Source organism: Pinus tabuliformis, chromosome 6, assembly GCF_031772625.1.
Source record: "Pinus tabuliformis cultivar Carrire ecotype Pingquan chromosome 6, CPIR1, whole genome shotgun sequence".
Taxonomy (NCBI): domain Eukaryota; kingdom Viridiplantae; phylum Streptophyta; class Pinopsida; order Pinales; family Pinaceae; genus Pinus; species Pinus tabuliformis.
The window spans coordinates 1,069,115,700-1,069,127,285 of record NC_142292.1 but is presented as its reverse complement, the minus strand read 5'-3'; the positions used below and the strand labels follow the sequence as shown (position 1 = coordinate 1,069,127,285).

Below are 11,586 nucleotides of genomic sequence, written 5' to 3'. Positions count from 1 at the left end.
ATCAAGTTATTCTTTCTTTTGAGCAAGATCTTCTTGAAACCATCTTTTCAATATCTTCCTTCTTTTTTTTGCCTCCTCAACCTGTAGCTTGAGAAGAGTGGTCTTCTCTACTTCTTTGTTGAGAACATGTATCTGTTCCTTTTGCTTCTCATTTTCAATACTAAGATTACTTATTTCTATTGAAGATGTTTCTAATTCCTTTTGCTTTTGGTCAACAGTGTAGGTTTTAACCCCATACAGAAATTACCTGCATACGAATTCTAAAACACAAAAAATAAACAATGCGAGAGCATAGCGCATAAAACACATATACACAGAGATTTTCCCCTGGATCCCAAAACTGGGACTACCAGCTTGATTTTTCAGTATTTTCCTTTCAATGTTACAATACATATTTATACATGTCGAAGCATCCAATACCATGGACCAAAAACCATTGCGTCCAAAACCATGTGTGAAAAACATGCACAAAACCATAGGTAGATCTGCCCAACCTAATATAGGGTCCAAAACCAAAATTTTCTAGGGTGTTGCCCTGGACCCCATAGAGTGGGGTTACCTACACCCCTCAAACCCCCCTGTGACTCTCCTCGCAATGCAATCAACACAACGAAGGGGGGGCTCCGACCCCCTTTTAACCCCCTGGTTAACTACGTGGGCTAGTCGTGGAAATAATATAACACAAACCAACATTCTCCCACTTGTTGTTTTCTTTCCACACGGGGCCACAAGAAAGCTTAGTAATTTATCCAGCCCTGCAATGCCCATTGTTTCTCTACACCAAGAGAACTTCTCAGAGCTCGCAGATTTTGTCAATGCATCTGCAGTATTCTTCAAAGTGTCCACCTTTACTAGCAACACCTTTTTGTCTTCTATCATATCCCTCACAAAGTGATACTGAACATCAATGTGATTTATCTTTGAATGATATGTAGGGTTCTTTGCCAAGAAAATTGCACTTTGGCTATCACAGTCTATCCTTATAGCTCCCTGTACTAACCCCATAATTGAACACAATCTCTGCAACCAAACTGCTTCCTTGCTTGCATGAGTGGCTACCATGTATTCTGCCTCTGTAGTTTATAGTGCCACTACAGATTGTTTCTTACTCATCTAACTAAATGCATCTCCAAATAGGTTAAACACATACCCACTTGCAGATCTTCTCTGATCTAGATCTGCAGCCCAGTCTACATCAACAAAGACACGAATATCCAACACTCTGTCCAATCCTGGTCTTCCTTGATAGCACAAACCATAATCACTGTTCCACGCAAATACCTGAAAACCTACTTCACTGTTGTCCAATGCTCCTTCCCTGGTTTTGACATAAACCTACTTAATACTCCCACTGCATGTGCCATGTCTGGTCTAGTACAGACCATCGCATACATCAAGCTACCGACTGCACTTGCATATGGAACATTGACATGTCCTCTTCCTCTTCTTGTGTCTTAGGACACTGTTCAACAGATAACTTTAAACCTATAGGAATAGGAACCTTCACCGATTTACTATCCTGCATATTAAACTTCTGCAATATTGTCTTGACATACTTCCTTTGGTTTAACCAGATCTTCCTCTTTGTCCGATCTCTTTTAATTTCCATGCCCAAAATATAGTTTTCAGCACCAAGATCTTTCATGTCGAATTTGGAGGACAAATGCTTCTTCAAATCTTGGATAATTTCTATGTCATTTCCAACCAATAACATATCATCCACATACAAGACCAGATAAATAACACAGTCACCAATTAATTTAAAATACACAAAGTGATCTGCTTTGCTTCTGGTGAATCCAAGTCCCCATATAAATGTCTCAAATTTCTGATACGACATCCTTGGTGACTGTTTTAACCCATACAGAGACTTCTTTAACTTGCATACCAGTTCTTTCTTACCCTTCACTGCAAAGCCTTCAAGTTGCTTCATGTAGATCTCCTCTTCCAGATCCCCGTGAAGGAATGTTGTCCTCACATCCATCTGTTCTACCTCAAAATCAAAAGCAACAGTAACAGATAAAAGTAATTTAATAGAAGTTACCTTGGCACCAGGAGAAAAAATATCACCAAAATCAATTCCCGACACTTGGGGATAACCTTTTTCTACCAACCATGCTTTGTATTTCTCCACCTTTCCTTCTGCATTTGTCTTCTTCTTGAACACCCATTTGTTGCAAATGGGTTTCCTTCCAGCCACCAACTCCACTAGATCCCAAGCCTCATTTTTGTGCAAAGATGCCATTTCATCAACCATGGCCTCTTTCCAGAGGTTTCCGTCCTCTAAATCTACTGCTTCCTTCACAGTTTTGGGATCATCATCAGTAATAGATAAGGAAAAATTTGAGCAAAAAGCATATGGACTATACCTTTTTGTCTCCCTTCTTTCTCGAACTGATCTTCTCACACCCGGAGTTTGTGGCTCTTCATCTTCTAATTCCTCCTCTACTGTAGAGTCTGATTCTTCCTCCTTAAGCTCAAACTCTATCTTCTCAGGTCCCTCAGTTGGACTTCATGTTTAATAACATCTTTCACCTCTCTGAACATCACATCTCAGCTATACAAAACCTTCCTTGTTACTGGGTTCCAAAGCTTATAACCCTTTAAACCATCCTTATACCCAATAAAGATGCACTTTTTAGATTTACTATCCAACTTGGTTCATTTATCCTTTGGAACATGTACATATGCATCACATCCAAATACCCTCAGATGTGAAAGAGAGGGTTTCTTAATAGTCCATACCTCTTGTGGAATCTTATCCTCCAATGCTAATGAAGATGATCTGTTGACCAGGTAACATGCTGTCTCCACTGCCTCTGCCCAGAATTCCTATCCTAACCCGGCACCACTGAGCATGCTTCTTGCCCTTTCCATCAATGTCTTGTTCATTCTTTCTGCAACTCCATTTTGCTCAGGTGTGTATGGAGTAGTTTTCTGTCGTGCTATTCCACACTTCTTACATAATTCTTCAAATTCCTTACTGCAAAGCTCTCCACCATTATCTGTCCTCAGCACCTTTATCTTCTTCTCTATCTGGTTTTCCACCAAAGCCTTAAATTCTTTAAACCTATCAAAGACTTTAGATTTATTCTTAAGGAAATATATCCATGTATTCCTTGAGAAGTCATCTATAAATGATACATAGTACACAGACTTACCCAGTGATGGAACCTTCATAGGTCCAAACGCATTAATGTGAACAAGCGCTAATATTTGTTTTGCCCTCTTACCACTAGAGGGGAAACTCACCCGATTCCGCTTCCCATATACACAATTTTCACAGAAATCAAAATCCAAAGAGATATTACTCATACCTTCTACCATACATTTACCATGAAGTATTCGAAGGCCCTTCTCTCCAACATGTCCAAGCCTTTGATGCCACAACATGGTCTTCTCTCTAGAGACCACTAGATTTTCTGCTCCACTTTTAGGAACCACAAAACTATTGCACCCATCAACAACAGTGCTACCTTGCAGCTTGTATAGAGTTCCAATCCGAACTCCCTGCATCAATACCAGTGCTCCTCGAACCATCTTGTAGGTATCCTTCTCAAACACTGTTTTTACACTTGCATCATCCAACTTGCTTACAGAAATTAGATTTCTAGCCAATGCAGGAATATGTAGAACACCTGGAAGTGTTCTAACCCTTCCACCTTGAAATTTCAACTTTACTTTTCTAGGACCAACAATTCTAGTCTTCCTATCATCCCCTAAGAAGACATCACCACCATAGTATTTCTCATACTCACAGAACCACTCTCTATGGGGAGTGAAGTGAAAGGATGCATCTGAGTCAATCAACCATGCCTCATGATCTACATGTGTACTTGAAGAAGCCAAGTACACATCCCCACCTTCATCTAAGGTGGTTTTCACCTTTGTAGAAGGAGCATCATTAGATCCCTTTCCTTTGTCAAGAGTTTTAGATTTATAGTCCCTTTTGTAGTGCCCTTCCTTTCCGTATTTCCAGCACACCACCTTTACAGGTTCTCCTGTAGATTTAGATCTCCCTCTATATTGAGATCTCCCGCTCGATGACTTATTTTTTATTCTATTTTGGGACTATCCTCGTACAGACAAGGCATCACCATTCTGGCTCTCCATATTTTTCCATCTCATCTCCTCCATCAGCGACGATGAGACTATTTCATCAAACTGTAAGGCAGTTGCATTGCTACCTATTGCAATAACCAGACTATCCCACGAATCTGGTAGAGAACACAACAAACTAATGCACTTATCTTCATCTGAAATTTTGATATCAATAGACGATAACTGACTTACCACAATATTAAATGCATTTAGATACTCTGTCACCAAGTCTCCATCTTTCATCCTCAGGTTATACAACTTTTTCCGTAGGAACAGTTTATTCACAAGAGACTGAGATTGGTACAAAGTCCCTAACTTGTCCCACAAATCCTTCGCTATAGCTTCCCCTGATACATTCAACAATACTAAATCTAAGACACACAATCGTATTGTGCTCTTTGCCTTCCGATAAAAATTCTTCCATTCTTCATCATACACTCCCGTTGGTTTAGTACCAGGATTTACCACGATCCACTGATCTTTATCCACCAACAAATCCTCCATCTTGAGTTTCCACAACTCAAAACTCTGACCATTTAATTTCTTGATCTCTATCTTTCCATTGCTCGCCATCTTCTTTCACCACCAGAATTGATCCCACAGATCTCCCACTGAACGAGGTCTACCACAGGCCTGAGCGAAACCCCTCAGTAATAAAGGCGTCCCCTTGAAGCCAAAACAACTCTGATACCAAATGTAGGTTTTAACCCCATACAGAAATTACCTACATACGAATTCTAAAACACAGAAAATAAACAATGCGAGAGCATAACACATAAAACACATATACACAGAGATTTTCCCCTGGATCCCAAAACTGGGACTACCAGCTTGATTTTTCATTATTTTCCTTTCAATGTTACAATACATATTTATACATGCCGAAGCATCCGATACCATGGACCAAAAACCATCGCGTCCAAAACCATGTAGTAAAAACATGCACAAAACCATAGGTAGGTCTTCCCAACCTAATATAGGGTCCAAAACCAAAATTTTCTGGGGCACTGCCCTGGACCCCATAGAGTGGGGTTACCTGCACTACTCAAACCCCCTGTGTCTCCCCCCGCTATGCAATTGGCACAACAAAGGGGGGGCTTTGACCCCCTTCTAACCGCCCAATTAAATATGTGGGCTAGTTGTGGAAAGAATATAACACAACCCAACAGAGAGAGGATATGTATCTTTGATCAAATTCCTTCCTTTCACTTTTTGCTTCTTGCATCTGTTGTGTGATCCTGCTAATCTATGAAAATGTTGTGTCAAGTTCTTGTTGCTTCTATTGGACTTCTCTCTTGAGGTCTTGTGTCACTATATTATTGATTTCTTCCAACTTCTTCTAAAGTGGCTCTTCAATACATTTATGTTCTTCAAATTTAATTTTGAGACCTTGAACTTGTTCTTCAAGAGTATTGGAAGGGATCTTCTCAGCCTTGAGCTCTTTTATAAGCTTGATTGCCTCCTTAAAGAATTCTTCTATGGTCAACCCTTCTTCATCATACTCAGAAGGATCTGAATTTTAAATAACGTCTTGACCTAATTTATTTGTTGAATAGAGATTATGAAGCTTTTCCCAAAGAGCTTTAGCTATTGAACATTGACCAACTTTTTTTTCATAGAATTTGGCAAAACATTCAAAATTACATTCATGGCCTTTAAATTTTACCTTTTATCTTCATCGGTAGATGTGTCTCTAGAAACAATTGATTCCCATACTCCATGTGCCTGGAAAGATACTTCCATCATGGATTCCCGTATCCAATAATTATCTGCATCAAAATCAAAGGCTGGTACACAATACTCACTTTCTTGAGATTTTGTTGTACCTATACCTTCCTTTGAAATCCTTGTAACCCGCTTATTTGACTTTCCCATCTCTATGATATGAAAACTAACTTCTAGCGGTTAAGTTGTTACTGAAGGAACCAAGCTCTGATACCAATTGTTGGAAAATACTGAGAGGGGGGGGGGTGAATTAGTATTCCTTAGCAATTAGCACTTTTAAATATTTTTAGAGCATTAGATAATCTTCAATTATTATTGACGTTTATGTAGTAATAACAATAAATAAAAGAACATATGAGGCACAAAGAGTTTAGGTGGAAAACACCCTCCAAGTCAAAAACCACCGAACGCCTTTCTAATAAATTATTTAATCTTCAGCCCCAACTGAAATGAAAGTAACAAATTCCTGGAATTCTAGAAAAGCATTCTTCTCCAGCTCCCACTAGATGGATGCTCCAATGCTCGAGATTCTTCAATGGTCAACTGAACGGATGCCCCAACACCCAATGAGTTACAACTCACCCTACCACCACCCTACCACCCTAAATTTTTCACAGGCTTGAACCTATTGGTCACTTCATGCACCAGCCTAGCACCACCCTACCACCCTATAGAAGAATAAAATAAGAATGGACTCTCATACCATGGAAAATGGTCCACCTTACAATGATATAGAATAATGTAGAAGAAGAAGACACACTAGACCATTACCCCAACTATGACACAACCACCTAATGATGATCCTAGACCTCCCGACACTGCCTCTTCAGCTCTTGGTAGATAGACACTTGTACAACTTTTACAAAGATGAATTTATAATGACTCTATACAATGATAGTTTTACAATGTCTATATGCAGTGCTGCCCACTTGAAGACTTCATGTGGTGAACTTCTTTCTGTTGTTCTGCACCTTGATTGTTGCTCTTGTCATGCTACCCTTTCTCATTCTTCAGAAAATTATATTATGCATTGAGTCTTCTCTTGATGAATATATTTTACCTGCAAAAAGTCTTCAAGGAAATACCCATGACATGATAATAGCAAAACTTACCTCATCCTACAGAGCATATGTCAGTGCTAAACAAAAACAACAAATTAGAATACAAAGAACCTAATGAAATTAAGAGATGAACATGCATATACAGAAGATACTTACCTGTAGCTTACCTCTGCTGCATCATTTTGCTGCACCCTGCACGTTGTTGCCCTAGAAAGTCTGGTCCTTTGCACCCCTTGACAACACTTGATCTAGTTTTTCTTGGCTTCTAGGAGAATGATATTTAATCTAATGTATATTTGTGATTTTATATCTCCAACATGTGATCTTCGGTCCTGTAGAATCCCTTTGAGTCTTCTTTCCAATGCCACAGGTCTGACCCGATTTGGACTCTTCAATACAACGTTATGCCCAATCTCTCATAATGACCTAATTATGGACTAGTTGAGTAGAACTAACTTGTACAGGATGCCACGTGTCATTGTTTCCTCCTTCGGCTCTGCAATTGATACACAGAAAACTACAGTCCGTGCACTATCCGCCACTTTGTACAATATTCCAATCCTCTTCTCAGAGAGAGAGTTATGACGATTTTCCCAAGGTCACTTCTTTGAGATGAAATTTGGGAGCCTACAAAAACCCTAACTTCCACAGATCATATCTCTGAAAATATAGTGAACCAAGATCTGAAATTTGGTCACGACGTTCATCAGGATTGCAAATCAAATGGGTTTTAATTTCCAAATCTAAGACTTCACAAAAATGAAGTTATAGCGAATTGCCACGATCACTACTTTTAGAGGATATATGAGATTTCTTTTTATAGAGTTGAGAGGGGCTTCTATAGAGAATGTTGGAGGGATTTTAGGAGCTTAAAAAATTATTAATTATTGACTATTCAATGACCAAAACCAATTATGAGTGCCATGCCACAACCCCATAGGGTTTTAGCCCACTAACTGGGGTTACTAACTTCAAACATGAATATCTCTCAAACCATGAAGAATTACTTGGCATGCCATATATCAACGAAAACATCCCGACGAGTAGAATCCATCTAGAAGATAATTGACTCAAAATAGAGTGAGTTGTCAAGTCAAAATTCCCTTGCAATATTAGGGTATCTCCTGGTGCTGCTTAGATTGACATCAATGACAACCTCAAATCATATTTAGATCAATAGATCTAACCTCAACTTTATGAAGTTCAACATATACAATGATTTTGTTTTGAGTTACAACTTGAACTTGCAGATTTAACATCATTTGTTTGTTGGCTCTGCAAGGTTTATTGTGTTGCATGTTGTCAACTCTAGCCATCCAAGCAATGGATGCATCTTTTACCAATGGTGTGAGGCAAGAGAAGTCAGCTTTGCTATTGATAGAGGTGCAATGATACCTCTATTTGATGACAACAAATTCCGTAAATAATTATCTCAGCTAAAAAAAAAATGGTTGTTACAGTCCTCAAAATCCATCTGTCTATGTATTAAAGTCCACGATACAAAATTTCTATTCGAAGAGGATTCTAATGCTAGAGCCTTTACAGCTATCAGACTTGGAGAAGAAGCACCGGCATGTCGAGAGGTTTGGCTTGGCATTACAGTTGTCAAAGGAAGAGAAGCGCAATTGCAAGTAGCAAGATTTGGGAACAAATCCATGAGAAAAATCAAGTTTTTTTTCGCAGAATAAGGAAGAGATCATGCCAAAGATTCTCTAGCATGATCGAAGAATCCCAATTTCACTGTATTGGGCTATGTTGTATAATGTAAATTGAAGGTATTTTGAAACTCCTACATGGCGAATAGAAGAATCGTCCAACATTACTTCGTACTTGTGGGAGGCATTGTGTGTTTTTTTTTTTTTAAATTAGAGTTCTTGCTTTTCTACAACAGTATCTTAGGGAAAGCAAATCCTGTGATACTTCCTCATAAAAACAGAGCGTTGTTCTCAATGCATTCTTTCTAAAGAACATGGTTGTGGGGATGTAGTCTCTGCAAAAGGGGATCTTGTTGCAAATAAGCCTGTTGGGAACTTTTAGGCTTTTGATATGCCCCTGTTGTACATCCATGAGGATAAATTCACAATCAGTGAAGCAGAGATGGCATTAAACCCACTGTTATATTCAAATCGAATGTCAGAGCCCTTATAGAACTAGGTGTATATGCTCGTTCACAAAGCCATGGAATTCGAGGTCAACACCATCCCGAAGCTTCAGGAGGCTATATCTAAGTTATTTGTTTTCCTCCGTTCAGATATGATGTATCATCAAATTCATAAAAGAGCGATCGCTAAGTCTAGTAGAATCGACAACAAAGAAACTATTAGACAAAGAGAAACTATGGGTGGTATGGTGACTTGACAACACAATGAAAAAAGTATTTGCAGTTGTGCAATGAATTCAAATCTCGGTAGGTTTTGTTATATTTTGATATGATAATTTATGATGGCGCCCATAGCAGTCGAAGATGAGGTTCCAAAAAATGTTTTTCTATCTACTCTTTGGCCGTTGGCAAGAAGGTTATTATTTTTAGCATTCTAGGGGGCTTTCACTCCAATTTAAATCCAATAATTGCTCACCATGAAGGACAGGACCATTTGCGAGACCCCAAATTCCAGCTCGATGCATTTAGGTATCAGACATCAAGATTGCTGCATACTGTTACATTGCGTCTAAGGAAGCACTCAAAGTCACTTGGCAGTTTTGAGGCATGGAATAGATGCTTGAATCATTTACTAATACTTGCTAAATCACATATAGAGTCTGTGATCCTTGCAAGATTTATAGAGGTTGTCAATAGCTGTAAAGACAGGAATGCTCATGCAGACTTAAAGCTTCTCTGTGATCTTTATGCACTTGATCGAATTTGGAAAGACATTGGAAGCTATAGAAATGTAGACTATGTTGCACCCAACAAGGCTAAGGCAATTCTTCGGCTCAACGAATACCTGTGTTTTGAAGTGAGGAGTGTGGCAAGAGAACTTGTGGATGCATTTGGTATTCCTGATTTTGCATTACGTGCACCAATAGGTATGCAGTCTGGACAGTATGCTGAGTATACACAATTTGTCAGCTTCTAATGCATCCATTGAGAGCTGAATCAGAGGCCTAACTATACAGATATTTTAAACTCACTATTTGACAATTGGTAATTTTAGATGAGAAAAGTAGAGAAAAATATGCATTATAGATTTCTGAATATAAGTTGGAGAGGCCAGAAGAAGCTTGGAACCCATCAATTGAATTAGATAGGAATTTCATAAAAAATTCCTTGCTCTCTATAGAAGCTATTGCAAGTAGACATAGCAGGATGTAAGGATAGATATATCGTACACCTTGTGTCTGGCTTGTATGATAAAGATGAATATTGGATATACAAAGCATCCCACTATAGAAGAAGGCATTGTGAAAGGATATTGGTGGAATATATCCAAGATTCTAGTTTGTTGAAATTTGATCTTGACCAAGTTAGGCCTCGACTTCCTCATCCCATTGCATTATAGAACCAAGTATTTTTGTGAGGGACAAACATTTTTTTTATGTGTTTTCAATCAGCAAGCCTCCACCTATGTCTGGAAATTCTAGTTCTCTCAATCCGAAAGACCTACGGATATAAATGAATGCTTCAGCAAGGGCCACAACGATGTAAATGTATCAAATATGAAGGATGAAAAGCTTGATTTGTCGTCTTTAAACCCGCTTGATGTGCACAGAGGCAACGATGGTGAAAATCAGTGCCATGACAACCAGAGGAGAAAATTGGTCACAAAGCAGAGCACCAACTTCCAAAAGCATTTAGGTCTATTTTTATTTATTCACTATTTGATTCTAATGGATCTCATTCTCGCTAAGTATGGCAATTGTAAAATATACACGGTTGTTTTCGCATTATGCCACAATGAAGTCATGCAATGTTGCATGAGGACATGTAGCAAGTTCAGCTAGGGGAGTATATAATTCCATGACTATTTTGTTTTGACACACTTTTCATTCATTTTCCTCTTATCGTCATCACTACCAGCTCAATAAAGTAGTAAAACCATATATTTTAATAAGGTAAAAACATTTATATGTCTTATTTTTCAATATGCCTTATTATTATTAGCTACAGAATTAACATGATTTTGCAACTATTTTACAAATCTGCAGCTATCTCCATGGTTTACGGGATTCTGGTGTGCCAACGAAGCAATAAAGCACGTGGGCAGTTGAGGATTGATCTCCTCATGGATATCCTCGTATTCGCTAGGCCTAGACACCCTTTCCTGATGACTCAACCAACATTTTCCTCATTTGATAGATTGTTTTCGTTTCATGTTTACTAAGGGGTTGTGTAAACAATAAAAATAAAAAATAATAATAAAATAAAAACAATTGAAACAATTTAAAATCAAAACAATTGAAAGCGATATATGCTAATTGGTTCCTTGGAGTTACTTCAAAGGAACTTGCACGCAAAGGCTTTAAGTAAAATAAAATTAATTTTATTTTATTTGGTTGCTAGCATTCATACTCATTCTTGCATTTTATGTCTTTCAAAAATATCTCATAGTTTTCATGCAGGATTTGTACTAAGCTTTTACAGGTGCACAGATGATTCAAGTTCATGCAGCTGTGATCTCTAGAAATCACAATAAAACATGCATCATTGAAAGCTTGGAGAAGCTAATTCTTCATTACATATGTCATGACATTTGCCACT

General features: G+C 38.3%; 1 pseudogene; it reads left to right on the top strand.

The window, feature by feature from the left end:
* The first annotated feature begins 9,065 nt into the window (after nucleotides 1-9,065).
* LOC149262630 (acyl-coenzyme A oxidase 2, peroxisomal pseudogene) lies at nucleotides 9,066-10,019 on the top strand (annotated as a pseudogene).
* The last annotated feature ends 1,567 nt before the right edge of the window (nucleotides 10,020-11,586 follow it).